The sequence below is a fragment of the Staurois parvus genome, unplaced genomic scaffold (genome assembly GCF_062004578.1).
Source record: "Staurois parvus isolate SC_StPar_1 unplaced genomic scaffold, SC_StPar_1.0 ptg000183l, whole genome shotgun sequence".
NCBI classification, from domain to species: Eukaryota; Metazoa; Chordata; class Amphibia; order Anura; family Ranidae; genus Staurois; species Staurois parvus.
The window spans coordinates 7,255,554-7,275,099 of record NW_028317979.1 but is presented as its reverse complement, the minus strand read 5'-3'; the positions used below and the strand labels follow the sequence as shown (position 1 = coordinate 7,275,099).

At 42.8% G+C, this 19,546-nt stretch overlaps 1 pseudogene; it reads right to left on the bottom strand.

Moving 5' to 3' along the window:
* Window positions 1–7,169: 7,169 nt before the first annotated feature.
* LOC149462199 (zinc finger BED domain-containing protein 4-like) lies at window positions 7,170–17,555 on the bottom strand (annotated as a pseudogene).
* Between the last annotated feature and the right edge of the window lie 1,991 nt (window positions 17,556–19,546).

Genomic DNA, 19,546 nt, shown 5'->3' with positions numbered 1-19,546 from the left:
AGTGATTATTTGTTTGTTTCTGCCTGAAACCCAAATACAAACACCTGAAATATTCTCTGAGCACTTCAGTGTACCTGTCTCTGCTTTTCTTGTGTACCACACAGGGGCGGACTGGCAACTCATGGGGCCCCTGGGCAATAGGGGATCATGGGGCCCCTGTGCCCTTGCCCAAACTCAAAAAAGCCTATGAAAAAGGTACCGGGGCATCTCATGGGGCCCCCTACTGACCCTGGGCCCTTGGGCAGTGCCCGAGTTTCCAAATGGTCAGTCCAACCCTGGTACCACAACAAGCTTCCATCTTTCCTTCAACCTTGTCATTTCCTGTTTGTTCTAGCCTGCAATCCCCTACCAGAACTTGTGCACTCAAGGTTTGCAGCTTCTTTCAGTTTTTCTCTGTGTTCTTCTAATCTGCATTCTGCTCTGTATCCCTGTACATGCCAGCCTGCTTCCAGTGATCTCTGTGTCTCCATGCTCTCCTAACTTCTCCCAGTGCTTCTGTGTTTTTCAATGCACTCCAGCCATCTTAAGCTGTTCTTCCAGTGATCTCAGTGCCTCTGTGCTGCAAGGAACTGCATATCAGCATTATACTGCCAGTGCTGGTTCGGGTGAGTCAGAAATCTGCAACCTGAGTCACCTGCAGCAAAACCCATCTCCACATTCAGGAGCTCTGGTGAAGACAAAGTGGTCCCTTTTGAGGCTTACTTGGGTCTCCCAATAGTTCCACTGGGAAACCTGCCTATCCAAGACTCCTCATAGCTCTCTGTGTCTCCTTTGAGGCCAACACCACCGCTCAACCACTGCTGCTCCAATTAACTTCTGATTAGCCAATTTTCCCCTTAGTTGGAACCAGGGCAGACTGACCATTTGGAAACTTGGGCACTTCCCGAGGGCCCAGGGTCAGTAGGGGGCCCCATGAGATACCTTTTTCATAGGCTTTTTTGGGTGTGGTTTGAGTGTGGGCAAGGACACAGGGGCCCCATGGTCCCCTATTGCCCGGGGGCCCCATGAGTTGTCAGTCTGCCCCTGATCACCACTCTTTTATTCCCCGAGAACCCATATTCATTTGGGGTTCCCACAACCCCTCATGCTTTATTGTAAGTTTTATTTGCCCTGTAATACTCTCTCATGTTCCCCATACCGACTATAACACTGAAGCCGTGGAGCTCACATAGGATCTCATAGCCTCTCCCATTTATCTCATTCTCAGGAGGTACTTAGACCCCCCCCCTTGGTTGATATGCAGGAGTTTGGGCAAGAACCCAGGGGCCCCATGATCCCCTATTGCCCAGGGGCCCCATGAGTTGTCAGTTCGCCCCTGGTTGGAACACACTTTTGTGACACATGTGACAGCAGCTTTGTCTGTGTCTAGAACAATGTCATGCTGCTGACTCCACACTTTACATAAATACCCCAATACCCCAACTAATATATATTAAACTATAATTCACAAAAAAGTCCCTTTTTTAAACTTAACTGAACAGTAAAAACACAAATCTGGAAACATGAAAACAAATCCTCCAAAAACACGGGGGACTCAGCAGCTAAAAATATCAACTAAAGTTGTTGCTGACACACACACACTTGTTGATGGTTGTTAAGGAACCATTGAAGCCTTAGCAACCAGTGACATCACCTGGCCACATTCATTTATTGGCCAAGAATACCTGGCCATGTAAACTAAGGAGCTGGAGATAGCTAAAAAAAATAAAATATGTTGCAAATTCTATAACAGAGCTTTTGTTGGGAAAATATGCTTTTAGGGGAAATCCAAGACAAACATAAAGAACAAAGAGTATGAGGCCCCCCTTCCTGAACCATAGCAGACCACATGCCCTCAGCAAGATTTGGTACTTTGCTGGGGCCTCCTGGCAAAGCATCTTGTCCCCATGTTGATGATGAAAAGAGCCTCTTCCACACAACTCTGGCCTGGTGGTTGAGGGGGTTCTGTGGATGTGGCTTATGAGAACCTGGAAGCACCCTTAAAGAATTTTGGGGTTCCAATATGAATGAGTAAAGAGTACATAGTATACCACTTGCCCTCCAGAGGATTTACCCCCCTTCCTGACCAGATCATTTTTTGTGATAAGGCGCTGTATTATTTCAACTGACAATTGTGCGGTCATGCAATGCTGTACAGAAATTTTTTTACCACAAATAGAGCTTTCTTTTGGTAGTATTTGATCACCTGTGCTGTTTTTTTGTGCTATAAATAAAAAAAGACCCTCAATTTTGAAAAAAAACCCAATATTTTTGACTTTTGCTATAAAACATATCCAATAAAGAAAATTTTAAAAATAAAATCTCATCATAAATTTAGGCCAAAATGTATTCTGCTACATGTCTTTGCTAAAGAAATTTCCAATACATGTAAATTAATTGGCTTACGTGAACGTTATAGCATTTACAAATGGAAGTATATATATATATATTTCTTTTTTTAATACTACTAATGGCAGCAATCAGCGACTTATAGCGGGACTTTGGCAGGCATTCTGATACTGGGGGGGGGGGGGGGGGGAAACGACGACGACTGACTAACTGCCACTGACATCCCAATGACACTAAAACAGTGATCAGTGCTAATTAACAGCACTGACACTGTACTAATGACACTGGGCAGGAAGGGGTTAACATCTGTGACAATCAAAGGGTTAACTGTGCACTGTGTGCTGTTTTACTATGTGTGCTGTGTGTGTTTTAGTAGGGAAACATGCTGCTGTGTATTTCTCTGCAGCAGCATGTTATTGTTTGCAGGAGAGAAACCTGTATTGTTTACACACAGGTCTCTCCCCTGTTAGTGTTACTCGGCATTGCAGGGAATCTCTGGCTGGGACCCAGTGATTAACATCCATAGCCGCCAATGGAAGAAATGCAAATCACGTATATATATATACAGTATATACACAAATGATTTTGCACAGCCCTGCTGCCCTGTAGCAGTATTTCTGCTATAGGGCGGAGGGGAAGCTGTTAAAAACAGATACACAGTTATTGACAGTCCCACAATGTACAAGTGCACTACCTCAAGCGATGTAGATCCATGTCAATCACAATGCCTAACACCCACCAAAATGCCTGTTCCCATTAAAGTGCCTGTTCCCATTACTTCCCTTGGCCAAATAACAGCTCTGGTCCCACAATGTATAGGCATCATCAATTATGTCATCCAGCAATATAGATTCAGTCACAATGCCTACAACTCAGCGAAAGCAAAAAAAAATGCTGCCAAATGCTTGTTCCTGTTACAAATGCTTATTTGTGTTACTTTTGTTGGCCAAATGACAGCGCCAGTGGAGTGGAGTGTATGCTGGTGGTCATTTTTTTTTTTTCCCATAGCATTGACGAGCATCAGGGCATTATGACTGATGTGGATCTGCAATGCTGGACAGCATGGCTAAGGATGGATATACATCATGAGACAAATATTTTTAATTAAAGGACATGTCAAAAACTGTGTATGTGTGTTTATTAAAACTTTATTTCTTGTGCCTAAGTAGGGATATTATATACACATTATATATTCACACAGATTGGGTATAAATTAAGGGAATCTCAGCCATGTTACCCCATAATTCTTAAAAGACCCTTTAGGTCTGGTATGAATTTTAAAGGCAACCCCATGCAAAAGCTCATGAAAAAGAAGTGAGGTTCTCCCAAAAAACACAGATCATTACCTGACCAAGCAGCCTGGATGACCAGGAAAGTGGAGGGGATGAATGTGCAGCCCCCCTCCTGAACCATACCAGGTCACATAGATTTTCAGAGTGACCTCTCACCTCAAGCTTTTTTTCGGTTGATTTTTGCATGTGTATCCCTCTTCAAACCATACTAGAATCCATGGCTCTGGTATAGAATTTGGGGGCCTCAGGCCATTTTTGTTTTTTTAATGTGGAAAATTCATACCAGACCTAAGGGGCCTGCTATCAATTAAAGGAGGAATGCCCATGCCATTTTTTTGTTTTTCGGGGTCCCCCATTAGCATCTCACCTTTCTCTGTGATAAAGGTCTATTATAGGTGAATTGGAATTTCTATCCCCTTCATTTTGCCAGCAATTTAAACACACTTTTTTATTTGTAAATGTCAGTTTTGCTACTGTAGATTGCATACAACATACAGATGCAATACTTCACAGCCAGGTGACAGGCTTTCTCGGGCAATGTTATTTGATTAAATTTTGCCATTTTCATTTCACTTTAAGAATTACTAAAATTAATTCTCCCTACCAAATTGAATCTTAAACATTTTTTTTTGCTTTCGTACATTTCTTCATGGATAACATCCTGCCATTTGGTTGACAACCCATTTCCTATTAGCCTAGAAAGTGGCTATTACTGTTTTTTAACATTTGGCTTCTTCTGGCTTTAGTGGAGTATTGATTTGGCACCCGAACTTTAGCAATGTTTTCTGAACCTACCACAAAGTATGTTTAGCTCATCATTAGCAACATTGTTGGCACTTTTGAATTGTTTGAAACTAGCATGATATATGCTAAAATCCCCCAATATTCTACCACCCGTAATATACAATAAATGATCCACACAAATCTAGATTCAGTCTACACATTCTCTATTCATTGATCACAGAACGAGGACAAGACAGTTTTTTAAGGGGTTGCTCATCTGCAGGGAATACATCCAGAATGTCTCATGCTATTTTACAATTTTATTGCTATAATATTTCTGCATTCTCCCAGTGATTTGCACAAATGTCTATTTCTGAAGTTTCGGAATTAATTTCAAAGCAGAATTTGCAGCAGTAGCATTGGTTTTATTAAAGTTTACCATTGTCTTATTTCAGGTACTCCATAATTTATCATTCATCAAACATAAATGATGTTGCAGCCAGAGCTGAGAGCTAGATATTACAGTGTAACATTTAGGTAGGTTGGGTCCTGTATATATTTTTTTTTTGGTGAATGAATTATTCACTTATCCCCTACTCACAACATGTTTGGCAAATATTTGGTTTATCCTTTTTAATTAATTGTAATTTATTGTGAAATTGGACCTAAATATCAGATAAACATATGTTAAAGTATGTTTTGAAAACTTGCAAAATGAATAATATAGTGAATGTGTTAATCAATCCTGTAGGGATCATGTGACCTGTGTTATGATATAGCTCACATTTAATGCTGATGCACTTCTTCATTGCAGGTACACGTTCTTCTGTTCTGTACTCCTATCTTGGCAGGCCAGACCTATATACTGTATCTCCTTTGGACTGTGGTTGTTGAATACCTTTGCATATCTGGCAAACTGGGCAGATTAAAAAAAAATGTAGGTCAAATGGTACTGATCTCTGTAAACCCAGGAAAGATTGGCTGTCATCTGTGTTGTCTCAAGTGGCTCAAAAAAAAAAAAAAAAAGACTTGGAAGGTTATGGTAAATGATGTGAACAGCCTTCCTCCTAAAATAATGATACTATTTCAGTTGTTTTTATAACCTCTGTCAAGCTTTTATTGCTGACCCTGCTGGGAGTAGTGATGGGTCAAACACCCTCATGTTCAGTTCGTGGTCGAACGTTCGAACCTAATGAACTGTCAACTGTGAAATTCAAACTCAATGAAAGTCCAAGGGACTTGAACTTGTAAATTCAAAAGTGCCCATTTTGGAGACTTACACGCAAGTTATTGGCCATAAAAGGGGTATAGGGACTCGGGTACTGCCCTGGGATACTGGACATGAATCAGTTAAAATAAAATTCAAAAATGTTTAAAGGGGCAGTAATTTTTTATTGCTTAAAGTGGAAAACAAAAAGAAACATTCCTTTAAATATCATGCCTGGGGGGTCCCTTTAAACCACTTGCCTACTTGGCATTTATACCCCCTTCCTGCACAGGCCAATTTTTAGCTTTCAGCGCTGTCACACTTTGAATGACAATTGACAAATGTCATGCAACACTGTACCCATATGAAATTTTTATCATTTTTGTCACACAAATAGAGCTTTCTTTAGGTGGTATTTAATTGCCGCTGGGTGTTTTATTTTTTGTACTATAAACAAAAAAAGCAAAACATTTGAAAAAAAAAGTTTTGGTTTCTATTATAAAAGTTTGCAAACAGGTAATTTTTCTCCTTCACTGATGTGCATTGATGAGGCTGCACTGATAGGCAGCACTGATGGGCACTGATAGGCGGCACTGATGAGGTAGCATGGATAGGCAGCACTGATGCGCACTGATAGGCAGCACTGATAGGCGGCACTGATGAGCTGGCACTGATGAGGCGGCACTGAGGAGGCTGCACTGATGGGGGGGGGGGCACTGCTGGGAACTAGAGGGTGGCACTGCTGGGCACAGGTGGGGGGCACTACTAGGCACTGATGGGCACAGGTGGGTGGCACTGATGGGCACTGATGGGCACAGGTGGGTGACACTGCTGGGCACAGGTGGGTGGCACTGGTGGGTGGCACTGCTGCATGGGCACTGATCATCAGTCTGCTCTTTCCCCTAGATAATCCTGCACCATATGATGCAGATGCTGCCGTTGGGTGCTTAAACTTTGGCGCTGAGGACTAAAGAATTTTTTAAAGGCATTGATCAGCCGGTTGCCTTCTCCACTATTCTTCCTTTGACCAAACAAAGCCTCACAAACACACCCAGGAAATGGTAACCTCCCAATGTCTGGAAAGGTGTTACACAAATTTTTCTTCAGGCGTCCTCAAGAGGTTTTCCTCTGCAAAGGAAGGATGATCTCTGCAACTTTACCCTTGTAATGTGGATCAAGAAGGGTTTCCAACCAGTGATGGTCACTCTCCTTGATACCACAAATCCTCAAGTCCTTTTGCAGGCTTTGCAGAATCAAGAAGCCCATGTAGTGTAAGTTTGAGGAGGCATGAGATTCTGAGTCCTCTGAGTTATTGAGGATGACACTGACAGGAATTACCGCCTCCCAGTCACGTACTACTCCTGGGATTTCTGGGGACTGAAAACCATCCCTTGCAGAATGCCATGTGTTATCTTCTACTTCCATGCTGCTACAATCCTCCTCTTCCTCCTCATCCTCCCACTGTTCTGCTTCAAGTGCCCTGTTCATGATTCCATGCAGTGTGTACTCCAGCAGGAAGACTAGAGGGATAGTGTCACTGGTGCATGCATTTTCATGGATCACCATCCTTGTGGCCTCCACAAATGGTGACATGACAGTACATACATCCTTTTCAGCAGTCACTGGCATGGCGAAAAGAAGCCAAGCTCTCCTGAGCCTGTCCTTGTGCCATACTCACACAGGTACTCATTGATGGCCCTCTGCTGCATGTGGTGCTGCTGGAGTATTGCCAATATTGAGTTCCATCTGGTGGGTATGTCACAAATGAGGCGGTTTTTGGGCAGGTTGAATTTCCGTTAAATGTCAGCCAGCCGAACACTGGCTGTGTATAACAGCTGGAAATGGCCACAGACTTTTCTGGCATGCCTCAGAAGATCTTGTAAGCCTGTATACCTATTCAAGAAATGCTGCACCACCAAATTCAAGATGTGTGCTAAGCATGGAGCATATGTCAAGTGTCCCTGTTGGAGGGCGGAGAGAAAGTTTGTGCCATTGTCACATACAACCATTACTGACTCAAGCTGCCATGGTTACAACCATCTCTGAGCCTGCCCCTGCAGAGCTGACAGAATCTCTGCCCGGTGTGGCTCCTGTTCCCTAGGCAGCCCATATGAAGCACCACATGGCAACTTTTAGCCTGACTGCTTGCGTAGCCCCTTGAACACTTAGGGAGCACTGCTGGTTCAGAGGACAATTCAGCAGAAGAGGCGAAAAGGGAAGAGGAGGGTGTGGAGCAGACAGATATGGCAGAATAAGCAGCAGAGTTTTGGAGGCGTGGTGGCAGAACAAGCTTCAGCACTGAACCGTATCTTGCATCCTTCCCAGCTGCCAGCAGAGTTACCCAGTGTGCCGTGAAGGAAATGTAACGTCCCTGACCATGCCTGCTGGATCATGTGTCAGCAGTAATGTGGACCTTGCTGCTGACTGCCCTGTCCAACAAGGCCTTCCACATGATGATAAAGAGCTGGAATGCCCTTACATGAACAGAAATTTATTTGCGGAACCTGCCACTGTGGTACAGCACATTCTGCAAATTCACGGAAGGGGGCAGAGTCCACCAGATGGAAATGCAGCAGTTGTAATGCTAGCAATTTGGCCAAGCTAACATTTAGAAGCTGAGCATGTGGATAGGTGGAGCAATATTTTTTTTCTGGTTCAGCAACTGAGGTAGTGAAATTTGCCTGGTGAAATCAACAGGTGATGTACTGCTAGCAGATTGGGTTCAGGGACCTGTGGCACGCATTGCTGTACCATCATCCCTCTCAGTGGAGGCCATTGAGAAGAATTGATGTATAGTAGGGGTAGAGATCCAAGATGAGGAGCAAGGAGAAGTCTGCAATTTTTTATGATGTGGGTCTTTCAGGTGCTCTTGCCAATGGGCTGCATGGCAGGTCCTCATATGTCTTGACAAGCATGTGGTGTTCAAGCAGCTGACATTTTGGCCATGCTTGATGCGCTTCAGACAGAGTGCAAATAGCAATGCTGCAGTCTGCTGCACTTTTGTTGAAAAAAAGCCCACACCAATGAACTTTTGGAAGTCAGTGGGGAGTCAGCAGCACCCTGCACCTGTGGAGCTCTGTCGTGTGTTGCAATACGGTGGCTGTCCTTATGCCTGCCCCTGGAGGACATCCTGCCTCATTAGAGTTGTGCCTCCTACCTCACTTTCCTCCTCTGTTCTCTCAGGCACCCAAATACAATCAGTGACCTCATCATCCCCTCCCTCCTTGGCACTGGAGCCAACTTTGGCAGTATGCCGTGGCTGGGGTAACATGACTACCAATTTCTTGTCCATCATTGGCACCCCCTCTATCTAGGCTCACGTCACTTCCTTCCTCAACCTGGGAACCAACATCGGAGCAATGAAATTGCTGCGCATCCACCAGCAGCATGGAACTGACACTATGTTCGAATAGTTTAGCTGACTCCTCTGTGTATGATACTGGGGCAACGGAAGCAGTAGCTGTGGACAAGGATCCTGTGAAATAGGCTGTTTTGGCAGCTGTGGTGGAAGGCAAACTAGTATCAGTCTGGGTGACAGAAGATGAGGAGGATGAGGATGGCTTAGTTATCCACTCCACTACCTCTTCTGCATGTTGTGGCTCAATAACATGGCTAGCACCAGAAAAAAAAGGACAAGCATGCACTTCCTGCAGAGTATGCACCATGTCCACGACCACCACTTTTCACTGTGGACACAGAGGCTGCTTGCCCCTTTTTAGCTGCCTGTGAGCATCTGCCTCTCCTTGTTGGCCTTTCAGACATGGAGATTTTTTTCAGGGATTTTTATAACTTTTTATTGTGGGATGGGAGTTTGGTGCTTGGGTGCAATACTTTTGTGCTTGGTGCACTATAAACTGTTTTCTATTTTTTTATAAAGAAAATAGGGGGTACAGCAATTAAGGAGAATTTTTTTTACAGCTGCAAAAAAATTAAAATAAATGTAAAGAAAACTAAGAAAGCCAATAAAACAAAAACAAAAACTGGTGACACAGAAGAACACCTACGATGCAGAAGGGGGAACAGCAATTATGCCCTAAATCCTTGCTACTGCTGCAGCAAACAAATATGATAAAATTAAAAAAAAAAAAAAGCAAAAACAAAAAAAAGAGAATCACTGCTTACACAGAAGGAGGAGCACCTGCGATCCAGAAAGTTAAACAGCAATTATGCCCTAAATATTTTTTACTGTTGCTGCTTTGGCAAAAAAATAGATTAAGTAAACTAAATTTTAAAACAACTGAAGCAAAAAAAAAAACTAAACCATTGCTGATGCAGGAGGAGCACTTCCAGCACAGAAAAATTCTTAAAAAAAAAAAAATATATATATATATATATATATATATATATATATATAAAAATTAACAAAGAAAAAAAATGGGAATAGCGGTGATGCAGAAGTGCTGTAAAACACACTGACAGCACTACACTGATGTTCACAACACACTACACTATACTCGTAACACACCACTAACTCCATTGAATTCCAGCAACACACTACACAAGGCTGCTATGTAAGCATGTGACCTAGCCATGAGCCATTATTGGCCAAAGTCCCCGTGCCTTTGGTCAATCATGGCTCTCACAGTACATTGTGCTGTGATTGGCCAAAGCATTGCACATGACCTATGGTCAGCTGCATTGCCAATCATGGCTCTCACAATGCACTGTGAGAGTGCAGTGCATTGTGGGGCACTCGGTGAGCAAATGACCCACCGAATGCCCTTACCATTTGTGTGTTTGGCAAACACAAATGGTCAACGTTCAAATCCAACTTATGCTCGATTCAAACATTGGTACCCAAAATTAGCTTGGAGGGATGCCCTCTTCAGAAAATGATAAAAAGACCCACATTTTTCATTTGTTGCCAGAACAGGAAGATAAATCTTCCAATGGGGACACCACTTCAAGAAGACAACTATAAGGGGTAATTCCCCTCTCTTCATAGAGATTCTATCACACATCCTGTTGCATTTCTGAGACAATAGGTAAAATTAAATCTCTTTAATGCAGAACTAAGGCTTCCCATTGAAAAAAAAGTGCTTTAACATTTACCGTATTTTCCGGCGTATAAGACGACTTTTTAACCCATGGGGGGTCGTCTTATACGGTGGTATACAGAGTGCTGACACTTCCGAGCTGGTGTAGCCAGGGGCGTATTTGCCTATGGTGGCACTTTTTAGGGGGGCAGCACGGTGCCGCCGCCCCCCCCTTCCAACGGAAGGGACCTTAAGTACAGGGGCGGGCAGGGGGCTGCTGTTTCTTACCTGGCTCCGGTCCCAGTCCCACATGATCCAGTCAAGGAAGCACGGCTGCTCCTACATTCAGTTCGGCCGCTCCCTCACTCGATGTTCGTGCGGCCGCTCGGCTCCGCCTCCTCAGCGGTGATTGGGCGCCAGAACTGTAGCTCAGGAAGGGCACACTGCGAGGTGGCCCCGTGAACATTGAGTGAGGGAGTGGCCGGTAAGTGTGCCATGCAGATGGTGCTGCTGCTGCAACCACGTATGCTGGCTGCAGCAGCACCATGCTGGAACAGGGGTCAGCAAGTGTCATTGGTGTCAGTGGGAGGAATAGTGCCCCATCATTGGTGTCACTGATACTAATGATGGGGTATTATTCCTCCCACTGACACCAACAATGGGGCACTATTCCTCCCCCCACTGACACAAACGATGGGGCACTATTCCTCCCCCACTGACACCAATGATGGGGCACTATTCCTCCCCCCACTGACACCAATGATGGAGCACTATTCCTCCCCCCACTGACACAAATGATGGGGCACTATTCCTCCCCCACTAACACCAATGATGGAGCACTATTCCTCCCCCCAACTGACACCAACGATGGGGCACTATTCCTAACCCCCTACTGACACCGACGATGAGGCACTATTCCACCCCCCACTGACACCAATGATGGAACACTATTCCTTCCCCCACTGACACCAATGATGGGGTGCTATTCCTCCCACTGACACCAATGATGGGACACTATTCCTCCCACTGACACCAATGATGGGACACTATTCCTCCCACTGATACCAATGATGGGGCACTATTCCTCCTACTGACACCAATGATGGGGCACGATTCTTCCCACTGACACCAATGATGGGGCACTATTTCTCCCACTGACACTGATGGAGTACTATTCCTCCCACTGACACTAATGATGGGACACTATTCCTCACACACTGACATTAATGATAGGGCACCATCATTGGCGTCAGTGGGAGGAATAGTCTCCCATCATTGGTGTCAGTGGGAGGAATCATGCCCCATCATTGGTGTCAGTGGGAGGAATAGCACACCATCATTGGAATACCATACTGAAATACCATACCATATTGAAATCAAATCTGATGTTTTTAATTTTTATTGGGTGTGCGTTGGAAGAGGGGTAGTTTTATATGACGAGTATAGCCCAAACCCTATATTTTAACATGAAAAGTAGGGGGTCGTCTTATACAGCCAGTCATCTTATACGCCGGAAAATACGGTAATTATAAGTCCCACAAATACCTGTTGATCCTGCTAATGAAGTTCACCTAATACAAGTTCATGTGATGGTGTGGCAAAAATTGCTGCACTGCTCCTGAATTCAGATTGTGTTAGCTTACACTACAGTGAGGTGAAAAACATGTTGCAGGGGGTGAGGCTATTGGCTATTAACTGTTGAATCGCAGGCCTGCAACTGCCCAATTAGCACCTGGCCACACCTAGTCCTGCCCACTGCTTTCTGGAATGACAGCACTGCTGCAAAAGCCCTCCCACTGTGAGTTGCCGAGTATGGGGAAGGGAGGGGGGAGCATGTGACATACAAATGAAGGAGGATTCAGTTGAGGAAGGTAAAGAGAGTTTTCTTTCTTTTGAGACTTGTACATCACATAATACAGCAGAAATAAATTGACAGGTGTTCAACCCTTTTCTTCTCTATCCAAGACTGATTAATGTGACTGACCTGACTTGCTCTTGGCTGGAATCAGGCATTCGGTTGGTTGAATAATGCAGATTTCCAGCACTTGAGATTGATGCATAACATATAAAATGAATATTAGGCAATAGGCATAATCTAAAAGCAAAAGAAAATGAGAGTAGAAATAAGCAGGTTAGAGGAAGAATCATTAACTCACTACTGCCTACCATAGACTGCTGCTTCCACCTCATTTAATGGAAGCACCTTTATATTTTTGCAGAAATTAACAGTTAATCTTCTGCTGCACTATTACTGTATATGTTCTAATATTCTAGACTATACAAATATTACAGGTGAAAAAAAGCAGACAAGGGCGCACTCTTATTGTGCATTACCGTGGTACACCACGTATTTATTGAATAGACAAATGGATATATACTCACAAACCAATGAAGATAAAGGCAGAATATGTGGTCCGCAATAACAGTCACACAAATGCTGTGCCCTAAATAGGCATAAGCTGACGCGTTTCGGGAAACGAACCCCCTTCCTCACAGCTGAAAAGTATGCCTGCTGGTCCCAAGCATTTGTGTGACTGTTATTGCGAACCACATATTCTGCCTTTATCTTCGTTGGTTTGTGAGTATATATCCATTTGTCTATTCAATAAATACGTGGTGTACCACTTAATGCACGATGAAAGTGCGCCCTTGTCTACTTTTTTTCACCAGTGTTCAGATTTCCCGATCTTTGAAGGGCAGCACTTGCTCATCTGGCATTTTGAATTTCTTTTAGTCTGCATGAGAATTGGAGCGCTGGTTTCGTTTGTTTGTCTTTTGGAATGCAAATATTACACATTAACGTATATGTACACCCTCACCTTGTAAAACAACCCATTCAGTTTAAAATAGAAATGAAAGACAACACATTTGTGTATACATATTTAAAAATGATAAATACCCCTCCCCCATTTTATAAGTGATTACATACTCTCTGTTCATAGCTGCATAAGAAACTGGGGGGGGGGGGGAGAAACAGCAGTGCACCGATCATTCCTGTGAATGGCTGTGCAAGGAAGTAAGGGGGCTTGTCAGCACATCTGATAATTGGATGAGCTCCCAGCACAACCAGAACACTGACCCTGCTGTTGTCTCATGCCTAGTGTGGTCAGTTTTTAATAGGAAAGCAGGGGAAATGCAGGAACACCAGGGATTTCACACAAAGGAAGCAATACTGTACAAAGAAAACAGGATGCTTTTTCAAGCAAGTACATGGTACAGCAGGCAGATATCAGGCATATGAAATGTTTGGGTAAACATATTCTATAAAACACACTAGCGTCATTGAAATACAATTCTGTTGCAGTTCCACCGAAACAACATGTTTAACCCCTTGACTCCGGCAGTATGCAAATATACGGCTTCTTGGTGGCTGGGCCTTGACGCCGAGCGGCCGCATATTTGCGTACCATTTGAAAACAGATATTTGCTGAGAGCGCGCACCCTGCGTGCTCCCAGCACATATGTCGGTGTCTCACGAAAAGGTCCCGATCTCCCCTTGCGATCAGGACCTTTTCCGAACATGTGACCGCCGTGACAGCAAATCACGGTGGTCACATGACCCTAAAACCCTGCCCCACCTCTTGGCGTCTGAAACCCCTTAAAGGGCCGGGAGGCGCCGGCGTGAAGAGGTTAAACCAATTTGCATCCTCTCCATTACTTAGTAATAATTAAATGTTATTCTGTGTTACCAGATTTAATCAACTATTGGTACAGTATACAGTCCTATAGACTGAGGTAGATGTCCTCATTCAACATTGTTACGCTTGAGTTCAGTTCAATAACTCTTCTTAACAGCTAGGATGAGAGGAAGTAAATGACTGAATTTGTATAGAAGCCATAACTTTGGGATCCATTATTATATTAATGAAAATTATGTTTTGTATAAGATTCAGCAGTTCATTTTAGAACAATGTGACGTTCCAAGTCTGCTAATTTATTAATCTCCACTTCCAAGAAACACTGATGGAATAGAAAGGAATGTCCCCCCAACTCTCCCCCCCCCCCCATTATCTGCAGTATTAACATTGGATTTTTGTAGAAACACCAACTCTTTTCCTTCCAAAAGAAAAGGAATCTATGAGGACTGAATTATCAATCTTATTGAATTAATTATGTTGAATTCCACAAAGAAAAAAAATCATAAGGCTCACATTGCACAGAAAATTTTTCACATAACGATGAATGTTATATTTTTGACATAGATATTACATGTCACCATGTCTTTATCAGACAAATAACAGCTATAAGTGGGTTTCTTTCAAACATGTTTCACAGAACAAGGTCTACTTTCTCAGTGAATCTTAAGGGGTTATAGACAATAAAGCGCTATAATGCAGCCCCACATCCACTGTACAAAGGATATACCTCTATACGACTATAGTGGCAGCATGTTCTCATTAGTATCAGGGCTTAAAGCAGTATTAAAACCAAAAGCAAACATTTATTATATTTCAGGTTACCAATGTAATGGCTGTATTAGTTTCCTTTATGTAGGATTTCTTTCTCCTATTTTAATCTGGTGAACCAGCCAGCAAGTCTGTTGTTTTTCAAAAGCTCAAGCTCTCCAGCAGAATGTATCCATTTACATGGATGAGACAAACCACTTTTACATGGATGAGACAAACCACATTCATGCAAAACCCTAATCCCAAAAGGAAAAAAAAAGTTTGCTTTAATTGCTTAGAAAATGTGAGCTGGAGTTTGGATTCCTTTTGTTAGTGTATCTAAATCTGCTACTACATTTAATCTGCTACCCTTCTCCAGACAGACAGTGGTGCTGTCTGCTGTGTCTACTATCTCATTACCCCAGTGCTATGTCTAACTAGTACAGGAAGTATGTTACTGGTCAGATCACCAGGTACAAACAAAGGGAAAAAGCCAAAGAAAAGAAAAAGAAAAGAAAAATATGCAGCCACTACATCTAATGATTGGTAAGCTGCAATATAATACATTTTTGGTTTTGGGTTTAATACCACTTTAACACCAAGTTTAAATTCTCTAAAATAGATGGCATTCTGGTAAATGGTATTTTCCCCGGCCGTGGATTGAGGGGGTCAGAGTGTATGGTATGATTGAAATTTTTTTTACAATTCTTTATGCAAAGGTGACTTTTCACATTTTATTAGCTTGACATTCTATACTTTTATAAATATTCGTAAACCTATATAACTTTATAGGGGTCTTCTTTAATGGTTATCTGCACATAATGGTGAACAATTAACATACCTGCAGACCAACTGCTGTAAGATACTCTGGGGTTGATTTACTAAAACAGGAGGGTGCAAAATCTGGTGCAGATCTGCTTCTAATCAGCTTCTAATTTCAGCTTGTTCAATTATTCTTTGACAAAAAAAACTGGAAGATGAATGGTTTCTATGCAGAGTTGCACCAGATTTTGCTCTTTCCAGTTTTAGTAAGCCAACCCCTCTAAATCCAAAACATTTGTTTGTCAGACCACTTGAACCGAAAAGGGTTTACTTGGTTGTAAAATGGAATGTGTAGTCTTTATAATTGTTTTTAGATTTATATACAAGACATAAATAGTATTGATGGTAAATAACATCAATATGTAAATTGTTATTCTCTTTATATTTTGTAATTATATCTGTACATGGGTAGCTTTATTGCAGGAAAGAAAATCGTTGGGGGAGCCATCCCTACTAGGAGAACACAGTGATTACTGCTAGCGGCTATAATAGCTCCTAGCAATAATCGCATGTAAAATCAGACAGGCTGGTTGTACCCAAGCTGATCGATTGATCAACTTAGGTACATTTAGCCTGCTCATGCATGGTTCAAACCTCATCCAGTCCATGCTGAACCTGCTGAGGTTCAAATTGTCTATGGCTGGCCTCAGAGACAGAGACCTAGAAAGTCCTACAACTGACCTGTGGCAGAGGTCAAAAGATACTGGAAGATAGGAGCCCATCTGGGTATTAAAGAATACGCTCACTTTTCATAACATGTTACATCCATATTTAGGATGTAACATGTTATGAACTGACCGGCCCCCATCCCCGTTCTGACAGCTAGCTGGGGATCCGCTCCTCCCTGCTAGCTGTCACAATTTAAAAGCATTCACTGTATTCTGTAAATGGGAAAATACAAGTCCTAGCAGCCTTTGCGGCTGTCGACTCGTAGTTCTCAATGAACAACACCGGCGCCCCACAGCTCTTGGTAGTTCATTGAGCCTTCCTGTCAGTAAGTATTTGCTTGCCTGCACGGGATGTATGAGCAAGCAGATATACTGACAAGTCAGAGGGAGACCTGCATGGCACAAGCTATCTGCTGATCACTGCTGCAATGCTTTAGAGGCTCCAGAAACAAAAATAATACATTTCCATTTTTTACCAGAAAAAAATGTACATTTATTATTTTTTGTTAAAAGGTTAACTAATCCTTTAAGAGTTAACTGAGAAGTCTACTCAACTGAGGGAATATTGCTGCTGTTTGAGGGTACCCTTAACCCTCACTTCTCAAGACAATTGAGCCAATAAATTACAAAAAAAAGATAGGAGGATCTGAAGTCTGTCTGTCACTGTCCCTAGGTCAGTGAGTTATTTGGTTGCAGCTACAGAGTAGAACCCATAAAAAAATTAAGTAACTCCTGGGGAAGGGAGGGGTCATTGCAACACAGGAATTCAGGACTGTCCTATGTCCTCTGCATACTGTCTGTGTTTTCTAAAAACAGGCTATTTTATACATGTTGTAGAGATCAGAGAGTAGAAATGGTTTATTAGTTTAGCAAAAGACAACTGGGCAGGGCTGACAACACCTATTCCACAAAAAGCTGTGCATTTCTGGCAGATATAGTTTTTTTTTTGTCCGCTGTAACTGTCTGTGAGATTAAGATGCAAACATAAAGAAGTGCCAACAAGTAACCTTACAAAGCTTCCAGAGTGTGTAGAATACCCACATAGAGGTGCTTAATTTTTCAAATAGAACACCATGTTGCCTTTTCATGCCTTCCACATCTCCACATTGGTAAGTAAAGTCTCGTAGAAACGACAGCTCCGGAGAACTAACCATTCGATATCAGTATAGCAATCTCCCCTACTGTGCCATTGTTTTCTGATGGGAGGATGGCCTTCTAGCCAGAACACTCCAGTCAGCACTCTCAGCCATTGGCAGAAGCTGCACAGGCTGCCATACACACGGGCCGAATGTTGGCTGGTTTCTATTGAAATGACCAACGCCGTCTGACCTTTGGGCCTGTGTGTACTAGGCTTAATGTGGTAGTAAACTTCATGTTTAAATTTTTCCTACAGGTAGACTTATAATAAAGTTTACTTGTAGGTAAAATGCATATCTCCTAAATGTGCGCCGTTTGGGAGATATTCTCTCTTTTCTAAAGCCGGCACATGCGCTCTGAAGGAAAGGCATACCCGTGCCGTTCTTTCAGAGCTGTGTGTCGTGGCCCAGGATCCTGCATGCATGTGTGGGAGTGACTCATCATGACCCGGCCTGTCAGATGGCCGGAAATCACAATCCCAGAAGAGGAAGCCTCTGCAGTGGTGACAGAGCGCTGCTGGAGGGCTTCGTTTTAAGGTTTTACATAATGTACTAGTGTGCGATGCATGTGGTTTTATTACTAAAGCATGGGCTTTAGGAGAGGCTTCCTTTGTGAACAACACCCATACATGCCATTCCTCTGCAGTGTATGCCGTATTGTGCCACTGGAAATAATCAACCCAGTTTGGATTTTTACTTCTTCAGCTAACTGCACTGAACTTGCATGGCAATTTTCTTCAACCCCTCTCATCAGAAGACGCTCCTGTCGAGGTTTTAACATCTGTGAACAGCCTGGATGTCTCTGTGAGATGGATGCAGTTCCATCACTGTTAAATTTTCACTTTTGCAATAGTATTCTGACTGATAAGTAAAGCTTTGTTGATCTTCTTGGAGCCTTTACCTTTCTTGTGTAAAGAAATGACTTTCTTTCTCAGACCTTATGGCATTTCTCTTCCATGTGGAGCCATTGCTAACAGCATGAAATGTGAAGGGGTGTTGTCAGGAATGGACTCACCATTAATGGTGGGACTCATCTGCCGTGTGAGCTGCAGTACCAGGGCTGGCCAGCGGGTGCTCTCAGCCACCAGAAGCTCACTCCTGCAATCAGCTATCACCTGAGGTTGATTGCAGGAGGTGTATTTAAGGAATGGCCAGACCTGCAGTCAGTGCCTTGGTGTATGTTTCCCATGAGCCCCTGTACCTGCATCCTGTCTGCTTCCTGCCTCATCCTGACTCTGCTTTGATCCTGACTCTGAACAAACTCTGCCTGTCCTGACCTTGGCTATTCCTGCCCACTCTTTCGCTCGCTCCTGGTACCCTGTTTGCCCGTTTGCTACCGACCTGGCCTGCCCGACTACGTTTGATTTGTATATATGGTTATCTGTTGGAGTTTGGGTTGTTTGCACTGTGTTATGTTTACCTTGCACTGTGTTTGTGTTGTTTAGTCTTAATAAATTGTCTTATTTACACTATACCTGAAGACTGCGTTTCCCTGTGTCAGTCCACACACCTCTGGTCATACCCGGAGCCTTGACAGGTGTTCTTTATTAAGTAACACCCTTTTATAATCAACTGTCTGCTGGACACCTATTTAATGAATAATTAGACTCACCTGTAGTTGAATTCTTGGTAATTAGGATTTTGTTGTCTAAAATTTAGCATCGCTCCTAAGACTTTATTAGAGGTGTATTCATTTTTGCAACATGGTCTTGAATGAATTTGTTAGGAAAAATACTTTTTTGTGTGCAAATTAACAAATATTGTTTGCAATCAATGGTCCACATTTGTGGGAGTATTTTGTAGTATAGTGGCCCATAGAAAATATTGATTCTGAAAGGAAAGTAAAGGTTTTCTGACAAATCTGTTGGGTTGTACTCATTTATGCTGAGCACTGTAACTGAGTGTTGATAGAGTAAATATTAAAGTTGAATGTTGCACTAATAACCATTTTAAGTCCAGATGACATAAGGTAGAAAATAGTCACGTAAATCTCAGTTCTAATTTTGTAT